This window comes from Ochotona princeps, chromosome 1 (genome assembly GCF_030435755.1).
Source record: "Ochotona princeps isolate mOchPri1 chromosome 1, mOchPri1.hap1, whole genome shotgun sequence".
Taxonomy (NCBI): Eukaryota; Metazoa; Chordata; class Mammalia; order Lagomorpha; family Ochotonidae; genus Ochotona; species Ochotona princeps.
In genome coordinates, this window is record NC_080832.1 from 135,257,321 (window position 1) to 135,271,568 (window position 14,248).

The window sequence follows — 14,248 nt, forward strand, 5'->3', positions numbered from 1 at the left end:
GGCTCAATGGTTATGGGACCGGAATTGACCCAACAGGGTTTCCTAGATAGCTGCCAGGACAGCTGATGGTATGTGAAGTTCATGAGGCAGGTGGAGTTGTTTTGGCAGTGGAAGAGCTGTGCTGCTGCTTCGGGCAGTTGCCATTCACCAGCACACTCCCTTCCCTAGGTGTCATATCCACTTTCAGACATATGTGATGCCAGAGCACTTGGTTTCCATGGCAGTGGGAAATGGCTTGGGCACTGAACTTGTCTTTGGCTGTGGAGTTTTGAGCGCCTTGAGTGAGGAGCTCCATGTTCGTTTTGTGTGGGTGCTCAAGCTGCTTGATTCCATCCCACTGGGCTCAATGGGCATGGGACCGGAAGTGACCCAACATGGTTTCCTTGATAGCTGCCAGGAGAGCTGATGGTATGTGAAGTTCATGAGGCAGGTGGAGTTGTTTTGGCACTGGAAGAGCTGTGCTGCTATTTCGAGCAGTTGCCATTCACCAGCACAGTCCCTTCCCTAGGTTTCATATCCACTTTCAGATATATGTGCTGCCAGAGCACTTGGTTTCCATGGCAGCGGGAAATGGCTTGGGCACTGAACTTGTCTTTGGCTGTGGAGTTTTGAGCGCCTTGAGTGAGGAGCTCCATGTTCGTTTTGTGTGGGTGCTGAAGCTGCTTGATTCCATCCCACTGGGCTCAATGGGCATGGGACCGTGTTTTGGCACTGGAAGAGCTGTGCTGCTGCTTCGGGCAGTTGCCATTCACCACCACACTCCCTTCCCTAGGTGTCATATCCACTTTCAGATATATGTGCTGCCAGAGCACTTAATTTCCATGGCAGCGGGAAATGGCTTGGGCACTGAACTTGTCCTTGGCCGTGGAGATTTGAGCGCCTTGAGTGAGGAGCTCCATGTTCGTTTTGTGTGGGTGCTCAAGCTGCTTGATTCCATCCCACTGGCCTCAATATGCATGGGACCGGAAGTGAGCCAACAGGGTTTCCTAGATAGCTGCCAGTACAGCTGATGGTATGTGAAGTTCATGAGGCAGGTGGAGTTGTTTTGGCACTGGAAGAGCTGTGCTGCTGCTTCGGGCAGATGCCATTCACCAGCACACTCCCTTCCCAAGGTGTCATATCCACTTTCAGACATATGGGCTGCCAGAGCACTTGGTTTCCATGGCAGCGGGAAATGGCTTGGGCACTGAACTTGTCTTTGGCCATGGAGTTTTGAGCACCTTGAGTGAGGAGCTCCATGTTCGTTTTGTGTGGGTGGTGAAGCTGCTTGATTCCATCCCACTGGGCTCAATGGGCATGGGACCGGAAGTGAGCCAACAGGGTTTCCTAGATAGCTGCCAGGACAGCTGATGGTATGTGAAGTTCATGAGGCAGGTGGAGTTGTTTGGGCAGTGGAAGAGCTGTGCTGCTGCTTCGGGCAGTTGCCATTCACCACCACACTCCCTTCCCTAGGTGTCATATCCACTTTCAAACATATGTGCTGCCAGAGCACTTGGTTTCCATGGCAGCGGGAAATGGCTTGGGCACTGAACTTGTCTTTGGCTGTGGAGTTTTTAGCGCCTTGAGTGAGGAGCTCCATTTTCTTTTTGTGTGATTGCGCAAGCTGCTGGATTCCATCCCACTGGGCTCAATGGGCATGGGACCGGAAGTGACCCAACAGGGTTTCCTAGATAGCTGCCAGGACAGCTGATGGTATGTGAAGTTCATGAGGCAGGTGGAGTTGTTTTGGCAGTGGAAGAGCTGTTCTGCTGCTTCGGGCAGGTGCCATTCACCACCACACTCCCTTCCCTAGGTGTCATATCCACTTTCAGACATATGTGCTGCCAGAGCACTTGGTTTCCATGGCAGCGGGAAATGGCTTGGGCACTGAACTTGTCTTTGGAAGTAGAGTTTTGAGTGCCTTGAGTGAGGAGCTCCATGTTCGTTTTCTGTGGGTGCTCAAGCTGCTTGATTCCATCCCACTGGGCTCAATGGGCATGGGACCGGAAGTGACCCAACAGGGTTTCCTAGATAGCTGCCAGGACAGCTGATGGTATGTGAAGTTCATGAGGCAGGTGGAGTTGTTTTGGCAGTGGAAGAGCTGTGCTGCTGCTTCGGGCAGTTGCCATTCACCAGCTCACTCCCTTCCCTAGGTGTCATATCCACTTTCAGACATATGTGCTGCCAGAGCACTTGGTTTCCATGACAGCGGGAAACGGCTTGGGCACTGAACTTGTCTTTGGCCGTGGAGTTTTGAGCGCCTTGAGTGAGGAGCTCCATGTTCGTTTTCTGTGGGTGCTGAAGCTGCTTGATTCCATCCCACGGGGCTCAATGGGCATGGGACCGGAAGTGACCCAAGAGGGTTTCGTAGATAGCTGCCAGGACAGCTGATGGTATGTGAAGTTCATGAGGCAGGTGGAGTTGTTTTGGCACTGGAAGAGCTGTGCTGCTGCTTCGGGCAGTTGCCATTCACCAACACACTCCCTTCCCTAGGTTTCATATCCACTTTCAGATATATGTGCTGCCAGAGCACTTGGTTTCCATGGCAGCGGGAAATGGCTTGGGCACTGAACTTGTCTTTGGCTGTGGAGTTTTGAGCGCCTTGAGTGAGGAACTCCATGTTCGTTTTGTGTGGGTGCTCAAGCTGCTTGATTTCATCCCACTGGGCTCAATGGGCATGGGACCGGAAGTGACCCAACAGGGTTTCCTAGATAGCTGCCAGTTCAGCTGATGGTATGTGAAGTTCATGAGGCAGGTGGAGTTGTTTTGGCACTGGAAGAGCTGTGCTGCTGCTTCGGGCAGTTGCCATTCACCAACACACCATAGTCCCTTCCCTAGGTGTCATATCCACTTTCAGACATATGTGCTGCCAGAGCTCTTAGTTTCCATGGCAGCGGGAAATGGCTTGGGCACTGAACTTGTCTTTGGCTGTGGAGTTTTGAGCGCCTTGAGTGAGGAACTCCATGTTCGTTTTGTGTGGGTGCTCAAGCTGCTTGATTCCATCCCACTGGGCTCAATGGGCATGGGACCGGAAGTGACCCAACAGGGTTTCCTAGATAGCTGCCAGGACAGCTGATGGTATGTGAAGTTCATGAGGCAGGTTGAGTTGTTTTGGCAGTGGAAGAGTTGTGCTGCTGCTTCGGGCAGTTGCCATTCACCACCACACTCCCTTCCCTAGGTGTCATATCCACTTTCAGACATATGTGCTGCCAGAGCACTTGGTTTCCATGGCAGCGGGAAATGGCTTGGGCACTGAACTTGTCTTTGGCCGTGGACTTTTGAGCGCCTTGAGTGAGGAGCTCCATGTTCATTTTGTGTGGGTGCTGAAGCTGCTTGATTCCATCCCACAGGGCTCAATGGGCATGGGACCGGAAGTGACCCAACAGGGTTTCCTAGATAGCTGCCAGGACAGCTGATGGTATGTGAAGTTCATGAGGCAGGTGGAGTTGTTTTGTCACTGGAAGAGCTGTGCTGCTGCTTCGGGCAGTTGCCATTCACCAGCACACTCCTTTTACTAGGTGTCATATCCACTTTCAGACATATGTGCTGCCAGAGCACTTGGTTTCCATGGCAGCGGGAAATGGCTTGGGCACTGAACTTGTCTTTGGCCTTGACGTTTTGAGCACCTTGAGTGAGGAGCTCCATGTTCGTTTTGTGTGGGTGCTCAAGCTGCTTGATTCCATCCCACTGGGCTCAATGGGCATGGGACCGGAAGTGACCCAAGAGGGTTTCGTAGATAGCTGCCAGGACAGCTGATGGTATGTGAAGTTCATGAGGCAGGTGGAGTTGTTTTGGCACTGGAAGAGCTGTGCTGCTGCTTCGGGCAGTTGCCATTCACCAACACACTCCCTTCCCTAGGTTTCATATCCACTTTCAGATATATGTGCTGCCAGAGCACTTGGTTTCCATGGCAGCGGGAAATGGCTTGGGCACTGAACATGTCTTTGGCTGTGGAGTGTTCAGTGCCTTGAGTGAGAAGCTCAATGTTCGTTTTGTGTGGGTGCTCAAGCTGCTTGATTTCATCCCACTGGGCTCAATGGGCATGGGACCGGAAGTGACCCAACAGGGTTTCCTAGATAGCTGCCAGTTCAGCTGATGGTATGTGAAGTTCATGAGGCAGGTGGAGTTGTTTTGGCACTGGAAGAGCTGTGCTGCTGCTTCGGGCAGTTGCCATTCACCAACACACCATAGTCCCTTCCCTAGGTGTCATATCCACTTTCAGACATATGTGCTGCCAGAGCTCTTAGTTTCCATGGCAGCGGGAAATGGCTTGGGCACTGAACTTGTCTTTGGCTGTGGAGTTTTGAGCGCCTTGAGTGAGGAACTCCATGTTCGTTTTGTGTGGGTGCTCAAGCTGCTTGATTCCATCCCACTGGGCTCAATGGGCATGGGACCGGAAGTGAGCCAACAGGGTTTCCTAGATAGCTGCCAGGACAGCTGATGGTATGTGAAGTTCATGAGGCAGGTTGAGTTGTTTTGGCAGTGGAAGAGTTGTGCTGCTGCTTCGGGCAGTTGCCATTCACCAACACACTCCCTTCCCTAGGTGTCATATCCACTTTCAGACATATGTGCTGCCAGAGCACTTGGTTTCCATGGCAGCGGGAAATGGCTTGGGCACTGAACTTGTCTTTGGCCGTGGACTTTTGAGCGCCTTGAGTGAGGAGCTCCATGTTCATTTTGTGTGGGTGCTGAAGCTGCTTGATTCCATCCCACAGGGCTCAATGGGCATGGGACCGGAAGTGACCCAACAGGGTTTCCTAGATAGCTGCCAGGACAGCTGATGGTATGTGAAGTTCATGAGGCAGGTGGAGTTGTTTTGTCACTGGAAGAGCTGTGCTGCTGCTTCGGGCAGTTGCCATTCACCAGCACACTCCTTTCCCTAGGTGTCATATCCACTTTCAGACATATGTGCTGCCAGAGCACTTGGTTTCCATGGCAGCGGGAAATGGCTTGGGCACTGAACTTGTCTTTGGCCTTGACGTTTTGAGCACCTTGAGTGAGGAGCTCCATGTTGGTTTTGTGTGGGTGCTGAAGCTGCTTGATTCCATCCCACTGGGCTCAATGGGCATGGGACCGGGCGTGACCCAACAGGGTTTCCTAGATAGCTGCCAGGACAGCTGATGGTATGTGAAGTTCATGAGGCAGGTGGAGTTGTTTTGGCACTGGAAGAGCTGTGCTGCTGCTTCGGGCAGTTGCCATTCACCAACACACTCCCTTCCCTAGGTGTCATATCCACTTTCAGACATATGTGCTGCCAGAGCACTTGGTTTCCATGGCAGCGGGAAATGGCTTGGGCACTGAACTTGTCTTTGGCCGTGGAGTTTTGAGCACCTTGAGTGAGGAGCTCCATGTTCGTTTTGCGTGGGTGCTGAAGCTACTTGATTCCATCCCACTGGGCTCAATCGGCATGGGACCGGAAGTGACCCAACAGGGTTTCCTAGATAGCTGCCAGGACAGCTGATGGTATGTGAAGTTCATGAGGCAGGTGGAGTTGTTTTGGCAGTGGAAGAGCTGTGCTGCTGCTTCGGGCAGTTGCCATTCACCAGCTCACTCCCTTCCCTAGGTGTCATATCCACTTTCAGACATATGTGCTGCCAGAGCACTTGGTTTCCATGACAGCGGGAAACGGCTTGGGCACTGAACTTGTCTTTGGCCGTGGAGTTTTGAGCGCCTTGAGTGAGGAGCTCCATGTTCGTTTTCTGTGGGTGCTGAAGCTGCTTGATTCCATCCCACGGGGCTCAATGGGCATGGGACCGGAAGTGACCCAAGAGGGTTTCGTAGATTGCTGCCAGGACAGCTGATGGTATGTGAAGTTCATGAGGCAGGTGGAGTTGTTTTGGCACTGGAAGAGCTGTGCTGCTGCTTCGGGCAGTTGCCATTCACCAACACACTCCCTTCCCTAGGTTTCATATCCACTTTCAGATATATGTGCTGCCAGAGCACTTGGTTTCCATGGCAGCGGGAAATGGCTTGGGCACTGAACATGTCTTTGGCTGTTGAGTGTTCAGTGCCTTGAGTGAGGAGCTCAATGTTCGTTTTGTGTGGGTGCTCAAGCTGCTTGATTTCATCCCACTGGGCTCAATGGGCATGGGACCGGAAGTGACCCAACAGGGTTTCCTAGATAGCTGCCAGTTCAGCTGATGGTATGTGAAGTTCATGAGGCAGGTGGAGTTGTTTTGGCACTGGAAGAGCTGTGCTGCTGCTTCGGGCAGTTGCCATTCACCAACACACCATAGTCCCTTCCCTAGGTGTCATATCCACTTTCAGACATATGTGCTGCCAGAGCACTTGGTTTCCATGGCAGCGGGAAATGGCTTGGGCACTGAACTTGTCTTTGGCCGTGGAGTTTTGAGCGCCTTGAGTGAGGAGCTCCATGTTCATTTTGTGTGGGTGCTGAAGCTGCTTGATTCCATCCCACAGGGCTCAATGGGCATGGGACCGGAAGTGACCCAACAGGGTTTCCTAGATAGCTGCCAGGACAGCTGATGGTATGTGAAGTTCATGAGGCAGGTGGAGTTGTTTTGTCACTGGAAGAGCTGTGCTGCTGCTTCGGGCAGTTGCCATTCACCAGCACACTCCTTTCCCTAGGTGTCATATCCACTTTCAGACATATGTGCTGCCAGAGCACTTGGTTTCCATGGCAGCGGGAAATGGCTTGGGCACTGAACTTGTCTTTGGCCTTGACGTTTTGAGCACCTTGAGTGAGGAGCTCCATGTTCGTTTTTTGTGGGTGATTAAGCTGCTTGATTCTATCCCACTGGGCTCAATGGGCATGGGACCAGAAGTGACCCAACAGGGTTTCCTAGATAGCTGCCAGGACAGCTGATGGTATGTGAAGTTCATGAGGCAGGTGGAGTTGTTTGGGCAGTGGAAGAGCTGTGCTGCTGCTTCGGGCAGTTGCCATTCACCAACACACTCCCTTCCCTAGGTGTCATATCCACTTTCAGACATATGTGCTGCCAGAGCACTTGGTTTCCATGGCAGCGGGAAATGGCTTGGGGACTGACTTGTCTTTGGCCATGGAGTTTTGAGCGCCTTGAGTGAGGAGCTCCATGTTGGTTTTGTGTGGGTGCTGAAGCTGCTTGATTCCATCCCACTGGGCTCAATGGGCATGGGACCGGGCGTGACCCAACAGGGTTTCCTAGATAGCTGCCAGGACAGCTGATGGTATGTGAAGTTCATGAGGCAGGTGGAGTTGTTTTGGCAGTGGAAGAGCTGTGCTGCTGCTTCGGGCAGTTGCCATTCACCAGCACACTCCCTTCCCTAGGTGTCATATCCACTTTCAGACATATGTGCTGCCAGAGCACTTGGTTTCCATGGCAGCGGGAAATGGCTTGGGCACTGAACTTGTCTTTGGCCGTGGAGTTTGGAGCGCCTTGAGTGAGGAGCTCCATGTTCGTTTTATGTGGATGCTCAAGCTGCTTGATTCCATCCCACTGGGCTCAATGGGCATGGGATCGGAAGTGACCCAACAGGGTTTCCTAGATAGCTGCCAGGACAGCTGATGGTATGTGAAGTTCATGAGGCAGGTGGAGTTGTTTTGGCAGTGGAAGAGCTGTGCTGCTACTTCGGGCAGTTGCCATTCTCCAGCACAGTCCCTTCCCTAGGTGTCATATCCACTTTCAGACATATGTGCTGCCAGAGCACTTAATTTCCATGGCAGCGGGAGATGGCTTGGCCACTGAACTTGTCTTTAGCTGTGAAGTTTTGAGCGCCTTGAGTGAGGAGCTCCATGTTCGTTTTGTGTGGGTGCTGAAGCTGCTTGATTCCATCCCACTGGGCTCAATGGGCATGGGACCGGAAGTGACCCAACAGGGTTTCCTAGATAGCTCCAGGACAGCTGATGGTATGTGAAGTTCATGAGGCAAGTGGAGTTGTTTTGGCAGTGGAAGAGCTGTGCTGCTGCTTCGGGCAGTTGCCATTCACCAGCACACTCCCTTCCCTAGGTGTCATATCCACTTTCAGATATATGTGCTGCCAGAGCACTTGGTTTCCATGGCAGCGGGAAATGGCTTGGGCACTGAACTTGTCTTTGGCTGTGGAGTTTTGAGCGCCTTGAGTGAAGAGCTCCATGTTCGTTTTGTGTGGGTGCTGAAGCTGCTTGATTCCATCCCACTGGGCTCAATGGGCATGGGACCGTGTTTTGGCACTGGAAGAGCTGTGCTGCTGCTTCGGGCAGGTGCCATTCACCACCACACTCCCTTCCCTAGGTGTCATATCCACTTTCAGACATATGTGCTGCCAGAGCACTTGGTTTCCATGGCAGCGGGAAATGGCTTGGGCACTGAACTTGTCTTTGGAAGTAGAGTTTTGAGTGCCTTGAGTGAGGAGCTCCATGTTCGTTTTCTGTGGGTGCTCAAGCTGCTTGATTCCATCCCACTGGGCTCAATGGGCATGGGACCGGAAGTGACCCAACAGGGTTTCCTAGATAGCTGCCAGGACAGCTGATGGTATGTGAAGTTCATGAGGCAGGTGGAGTTGTTTTGGCAGTGGAAGAGCTGTGCTGCTGCTTCGGGCAGTTGCCATTCACCAGCTCACTCCCTTCCCTAGGTGTCATATCCACTTTCAGACATATGTGCTGCCAGAGCACTTGGTTTCCATGACAGCGGGAAACGGCTTGGGCACTGAACTTGTCTTTGGCCGTGGAGTTTTGAGCGCCTTGAGTGAGGAGCTCCATGTTCGTTTTCTGTGGGTGCTGAAGCTGCTTGATTCCATCCCACTGGGCTCAATGGGCATGGGACCGGAAGTGACCCAAGAGGGTTTCCTAGATAGCTGCCAGGACAGCTGATGGTATGTGAAGTTCATGAGGCAGGTGGAGTTGTTTTGGCACTGGAAGAGCTGTGCTGCTGCTTCGGGCAGTTGCCATTCACCAACACACTCCCTTCCCTAGGTTTCATATCCACTTTCAGATATATGTGCTGCCAGAGCACTTGGTTTCCATGGCAGCGGGAAATGGCTTGGGCACTGAACATGTCTTTGGCTGTTGAGTGTTCAGTGCCTTGAGTGAGGAGCTCAATGTTCGTTTTGTGTGGGTGCTCAAGCTGTTTGATTTCATCCCACTGGGCTCAATGGGCATGGGACCGGAAGTGACCCAACAGGGTTTCCTAGATAGCTGCCAGTTCAGCTGATGGTATGTGAAGTTCATGAGGCATGTGGAGTTGTTTTGGCACTGGAAGAGCTGTGCTGCTGCTTCGGGCAGTTGCCATTCACCAACACACCATAGTCCCTTCCCTAGGTGTCATATCCACTTTCAGACATATGTGCTGCCAGAGCTCTTAGTTTCCATGGCAGCGGGAAATGGCTTGGGCACTGAACTTGTCTTTGGCTGTGGAGTTTTGAGCGCCTTGAGTGAGGAACTCCATGTTCGTTTTGTGTGGGTGCTCAAGCTGCTTGATTCCATCCCACTGGGCTCAATGGGCATGGGACCGGAAGTGACCCAACAGGGTTTCCTAGATAGCTGCCAGGACAGCTGATGGTATGTGAAGTTCATGAGGCAGGTTGAGTTGTTTTGGCAGTGGAAGAGTTGTGCTGCTGCTTCGGGCAGTTGCCATTCACCAACACACTCCCTTCCCTAGGTGTCATATCCACTTTCAGACATATGTGCTGCCAGAGCACTTGGTTTCCATGGCAGCGGGAAATGGCTTGGGCACTGAACTTGTCTTTGGCCGTGGACTTTTGAGCGCCTTGAGTGAGGAGCTCCATGTTCATTTTGTGTGGGTGCTGAAGCTTCTTGATTCCCTCCCACTGGGCTCAATTGGCATGGGACCGGAAGTGACCCAACAGGGTTTCCTAGATAGCTGCCAGGACAGCTGATGGTATGTGAACTTCATGAGGCAGGTGGAGTTGTTTTGGCAGTGGAAGAGCTGTGCTGCTGCTTCGGGCAGTTGCCATTCACCAGCACACTCCTTTCCCTAGGTGTCATATCCACTTTCAGACATATGTGCTGCCAGAGCACTTGGTTTCCATGGCAGCGGGAAATGGCTTGGGCACTGAACTTGTCTTTGGCCTTGACGTTTTGAGCACCTTGAGTGAGGAGCTCCATGTTCGTTTTTTGTGGGTGATTAAGCTGCTTGATTCTATCCCACTGGGCTCAATGGGCATGGGACCAGAAGTGACCCAACAGGGTTTCCTAGATAGCTGCCAGGACAGCTGATGGTATGTGAAGTTCATGAGGCAGGTGGAGTTGTTTGGGCAGTGGAAGAGCTGTGCTGCTGCTTCGGGCAGTTGCCATTCACCAACACACTCCCTTCCCTAGGTGTCATATCCACTTTCAGACATATGTGCTGCCAGAGCACTTGGTTTCCATGGCAGCGGGAAATGGCTTGGGCACTGAACTTGTCTTTGTCCATGGAGTTTTGAGCGCCTTGAGTGAGGAGCTCCATGTTCGTTTTGTGTGGGTGCTGAAGCGGCTTGATTCCATCCCACTGGGCTCAATGGGCATGGGACCGGGCGTGACCCAACAGGGTTTCCTAGATAGCTGCCAGGACAGCTGATGGTATGTGAAGTTCATGAGGCAGGTGGAGTTGTTTTGGCAGTGGAAGAGCTGTGCTGCTGCTTCGGGCAGTTGCCATTCACCAACACACTCCCTTCCCTAGGTGTCATATCCACTTTCAGACATATGTGCTGCCAGAGCACTTGGTTTCCATGGCAGCGGGAAATGGCTTGGGCACTGAACTTGTCTTTGGCCGTGGAGTTTTGAGCACCTTGAGTGAGGAGCTCCATGTTTGTTTTGTGTGGGTGCTGAAGCTACTTGATTCCATCCCACTGGGCTCAATCGGCATGGGACCCGAAGTGACCCAACAGGGTTTCCTAGATAGCTGCCAGGACAGCTGATGGTATGTGAAGTTCATGAGGCAGGTGGAGTTGTTTTGGCACTGGAAGAGCTGTGCTGCTGCTGCTTCGGGCAGTTGCCATTCACCAGCACACTCCCTTCCCTAGGTGTCATATCCACTTTCAGACATATGTGCTGCCAGAGCACTTGGTTTGCATGGCAGCGGGAAATGGCTTGGGCACTGAACTTGTCTTTTGCCGTGGAGTTTTGAGCGTCTTGAGTGAGGAGCTCCATGTTCGTTTTGTGTGGGTGCTGAAGCTGCTTGATTCTATCCCACTGGGCTCAATGGGCATGGGACCCGAAGTGACTCAACAGGGTTTCCTAGATAGCTGCCAGGACAGCTGATGGTATGTGAAGTTCATGAGGCAGGTGGAGTTGTTTTGGCAGTGGAAGAGCTGTGCTGCTGCTTCGGGCAGTTGCCATTCACCATCACACTCCCTTCCCTAGGTGTCATATCCACTTTCAGACATATGTGCTGCCAGAGCACTTGGTTTCCATGGCAGCGGGAAATGGCTTGAGCACTGAACTTGTCTTTGGCTGTGGAGTTTTTAGGGCCTTGAGTGAGGAGCTCCATGTTCGTTTTGTGTGGGTGCTGAAGCTGCTTGATTCCATCCCACTGGGCTCAATGGGCATGGGACCGGAAGTGACCCAACAGGGTTTCCTAGATAGCTGCCAGGACAGCTGATGGTATGTGAAGTTCATGAGGCAGGTGGAGTTGTTTTGGCAGTGGAAGAGCTGTGCTGCTGCTTCGGGCAGTTGCCATTCACCAGCACACTCCCTTCCCTAGGTGTCATATCCACTTTCAGACATATGTGCTGCCAGAGCACTTGGTTTCCATGGCAGCGGGAAATGGCTTGGGCACTGAACTTGTCTTTGGCCGTGGAGTTTGGAGCGCCTTGAGTGAGGAGCTCCATGTTCGTTTTGTGTGGATGCTGAAGCTGCTTGATTCCATCCCACTGGGCTCAATGGGCATGGGACCGGAAGTGAGCCAACAGGGTTTCCTACATAGCTGCCAGGACAGCTGATGGTATGTGAAGTTCATGAGGCAGGTGGAGTTGTTTTGGCACTGGCAGTGGAAGAGCTGTGCTGCTGCTTCGGGCAGTTGCCATTCACCACCACACACCCTTCCCTAGGTGTCATATCCACTTTCAGACATATGTGCTGCCAGAGCACTTGGTTTCCATGGCAGCGGGAAATGGTTTGGGCACTGAACTTGTCTTTGGCCGTGGAGTTTTGAGCGCCTTGAGTGAGGAGCTCCATGTTCGTTTTGTGTGGGTGCTGAAGCTGCTTGATTCTTTCCCACTGGGCTCAACGGGCATGGGACCTGAGGTGACCCAACAGGGTTTCCTAGATAGCTGCCAGGACAGCTGATGGTATGTGAAGTTCATGAGGCAGGTGGAGTTGTTTTGGCACTGGAAGAGCTGTGCTGCTGCTTCGGGCAGTTGCCATTCACCAACACACTCCCTTCCCTAGGTGTCATATCCACTTTCAGACATATGTGCTGCCAGAGCACTTGGTTTCCATGGCAGCGGGAAATGGCTTGGGCACTGAACTTGTCTTTGGCCGTGGACGTTTTAGCGCCTTGAGTGAGGAGCTCCATGTTCGTTTTGTGTGGGTGCTGAAGCTGCTTGATTCCATCCCCCTGGGCTCAATGGGCATGGGACCGGAAGTGACCCAACAGGGTTTCCTAGATAGCTGCCAGGACTGCTGATGGTATGTGAAGTTCATGAGGCAGGTGGAGTTGTTTTGGCAGTGGAAGAGCTGTGCTGCTGCTTCGGGCAGTTGCCATTCACTAGCACACTCCCTTCCCTAGGTGTCATATCCACTTTCAGACATATGTGCTGCCAGAGCACTTGGTTTCCATGGCAGCGGGAAATGGCTTGGGCACTGAACTTGTCTTTGGAAGTAGAGTTTTGAGTGCCTTGAGTGAGGAGCTCCATGTTCGTTTTCTGTGGGTGCTCAAGCTGTTTGATTCTATCCCACTGGGCTCAATGGGCATGGGACCGGAAGTGAGCCAACAGGGTTTCCTAGATAGCTGCCAGGACAGCTGATGGTATGTGAAGTTCATGAGGCAGGTGGAGTTGTTTTGGCAGTGGATGAGCTGTGCTGCTGCTTCGGGCAGTTGCCATTCACCAGCTCACTCCCTTCCCTAGGTGTCATATCCACTTTCAGACATATGTGCTGCCAGAGCACTTGGTTTCCATGGCAGCGGGAAATGGCTTGGGCACTGAACTTGTCTTTGGCCGTGGAGTTTTGAGCGCCTTGAGTGAGGAGCTCCATGTTCGTTTTCTGTGGGTGCTGAAGCTGCTTGATTCCATCCCACTGGGCTCAATGGGCATGGGACCGGAAGTGACCCAACAGGGTTTCCTAGATAGCTGCCAGGACAGCTGATGGTATGTGAAGTTCATGAGGCAGGTGGAGTTGTTTTGGCACTGGCAGTGGAAGAGCTGTGCTGCTGCTTCGGGCAGTTGCCATTCACCAACACACTCCCTTCCCTAGGTGTCATATCCACTTTCAGACATATGTGCTGCCAGAGCACTTGGTTTCCATGGCAGCGGGAAATGGCTTGGGCACTGAACTTGTCTTTGGCTGTGGAGTTTTGAGCACCTTGAGTGAGGAGCTCCATGTTTGTTTTGTGTGGGTGCTGAAGCTGCTTGATTCCATCCCACTGGGCTCAATGGGCATGGGACCGGAAGTGACCCAACAGGGTTTCCTAGATAGCTGCCAGGACAGCTGATGGTATGTGAAGTTCATGAGGCAGGTGGAGTTGTTTTGTCAGTGGAAGAGCTGTGCTGCTGCTTCGGGCAGTTGCCATTCACCAACACACTCCCTTCCCTAGGTTTCATATCCACTTTCAGATATATGTGCTGCCAGAGCACTTGGTTTCCATGGCATCGGGAAATGGCTTGGACACTGAACATGTCTTTGGCTGTGGAGTGTTCAGCGCCTTGAGTGAGGAGCTCAATGTTCGTTTTGTGTGGGTGCTCAAGCTGCTTGATTCCATCCCACTGGGCTCAATGGGCATGGGACCGGAAGTGACCCAACAGGGTTTCCTAGATAGCTGCCAGTTCAGCTGATGGTATGTGAAGTTCATGAGGCAGGTGGAGTTGTTTTGGCACTGGAAGAGCTGTGCTGCTGCTTCTGGCAGTTGCCATTCACCAGCTCACTCCCTTCCCTAGGTGTCATATCCACTTTCAGACATATGTGCTGCCAGAGCACTTGGTTTCCATGGCAGCCGGAAATGGCTTGGGCACTGAACTTGTCTTTGGCCATGGAGTTTTGAGCGCCTTGAGTGAGGAGCTCCATGTTCGTTTTGTGTGGGTGCTGAAGCTGCTTGATTCCATCCCACTGGGCTCAATGGGCATGGGACCGGAAGTGACCCAACAGGGTTTCCTAGATAGCTGCCAGTTCAGCTGATGGTATGTGAAGTTCATGAGG